We start from the raw sequence: 2,033 nt of genomic DNA on the forward strand, positions 1-2,033 counted from the left end.
ACACAAACAAAATTAGCAATTTTCTGAACTGAAGAAAAACTCAATGCTTCATATAAAAAGAACTCAAGAAATATCTGGAAAAAGCCATGTAACATGGAACATTTTCTGAAAAGAGAGCAAAATAAAAATTTTCTCTCTATGAACATTTGATGCTTCAAAAATAAAATGTAAAGAACACTAGAAGAAGAGCTTTCAAGGATGCTGATGAAAAAACCGTTAAAAATGAATAACTTTCCTTTATATTAACAAGATAATTTTAAAGTGTTAAAGATGTAATTAATAATAACAAAAATAATAAGCAGCTAGTAGTAAACCTAAGAAAAAAATGTCTATATACTTTAGCATTTTTATCCGTACTACTATAAATTTTGAGTGAGTGAATGCAATCTAGAATAAGTAGAGGTTAAGTTCCTACTATTAGATGCAAAGATTCAATAATGCACAGATATCAATTTTCCCCAAAATGAGTGCAATCCCAATTAAAATCTCAGTAGAAATTTTTTGGAACTTAAAAATGTGAAATTATCCTTCTTTCAAAAAGAGGAAAAATATTTGGAAAATATTTGGAAAAAGGAATAATCAAAAATGTTTTTTTCTACTATCATATTAAAATGAATAATTTTCATTTTATGAAAAATTGAATTTTATGAAATTTTATGAAAATTTCATTTTATAAAAAGATGAACAATTTTTTAAATGAAAATTAAATTTAAATTTAATTTAAATTTAAAGCTGACTAGATAGAGAAGTCAAAAATTAAAAACAGAAAAACTAGAAACAGGAACAAATATAAAAAACTGCATAACTTAATTGATGTTAAAATTAATGGGAGAAAATATAAATTATTTATTAAGTAATATTGAGAATGTTTACTACTAGAAAAGAAAAGCATTATTTCTTTATTCTATGCCACAGAATTAATTCCATATTAATTGGAAATCTAACTATACACATTAATACCATAAATTAATGAACGTAACAGGGGAGTAAGCATATCCACACATGAATGTCAATTTGACTACAAGGCACATTAAAATCTTTTATATTTTTTTTAAACATATTAAATTAGAGCCAAGAACACAGAAAGAAAATATTTAATGAACATATGAAGAACTATTGAAATCCATAAGAAAATCTTTAACATCTTAGAAAAAAATTTAAAGGACATACAAAGTCTATTTACAAAGAAGTAATAATAATAGAGGTCAAAAATTGGAGGAGAACTATTTTTATATGAATCTAATAAAATGTAGTCCATAGGGTCACAAAGAATCAGACACAACTGAGCAACTGAACTGAATGAAATATAATTTTAAAATATCATTATTTTTCATTTATGATATTAATGCATGTTTAAAATACTGAGAATTGTTGAGGACATGGAGAGAACTCTTAAACACTGCTGATGAAATTGTAAATTTGTATACTTCTAGAAGGGAATTTAGAAAGATGAGCTAGAGACAATGTTTTTAGAAATATTTCTACATTTTGACCCAGAAATTCCATTTTCAGTTGTTTCCTTAAGAAGATAAAAAATATTCATTTAAAATACTTCCACCATTACTCTGAATAGTGGAAACTGGACATCTTCTAACTATGCACCCTTATTCTGTTATTTAAGAAGACTATGGGGCTTTCCTGGTGGCTCAGAGGTTAAAGCGTCTGCCTGGAATTCAGGAGACCCAGGTTCAATCCCTGGGTCAGGAAGATCCCCTGGAGAAGGAAATGGCAACCCACTCCAGTACTCTTGCTTGGAGAATCCCATGGAGGGAGGAGCCTGGTAGGCTACAGTCCACGGGGTCGCAAAGAGTCGGACATGACTGAGCGACTTCACTTTCACTTTCAAGAAGATTATGGTACACATTTATCATAGACTATTATGTAACCACGAAAGATGTAGTTTCAAAGGCCCTAATAGCTAAATTAATGTACTGTAAGTTAAAACCATGTTGTATATCTTCAAAATTTTCTGTGAGATATTTTATTTAAATAATATAAAATTATACTACTTTTACGAAAACCAAAGAGTTTAC

The 2,033-nt window shown here is 28.2% G+C and overlaps 1 non-coding gene across 1 annotated transcript; it reads left to right on the forward strand.

Annotated features, from left to right (window-relative positions):
- Nucleotides 1-1,635: 1,635 nt before the first annotated feature.
- On the forward strand, nt 1,636-1,708 carry TRNAS-GGA. The gene has a single exon. It is a non-coding gene; the product is annotated as a tRNA-Ser (tRNA).
- Nucleotides 1,709-2,033: the final 325 nt, after the last annotated feature.

The sequence above is a fragment of the Oryx dammah genome, unplaced genomic scaffold, assembly GCF_014754425.2.
Source record: "Oryx dammah isolate SB20612 unplaced genomic scaffold, SCBI_Odam_1.1 HiC_scaffold_22, whole genome shotgun sequence".
Lineage (NCBI taxonomy): Eukaryota > Metazoa > Chordata > Mammalia > Artiodactyla > Bovidae > Oryx > Oryx dammah.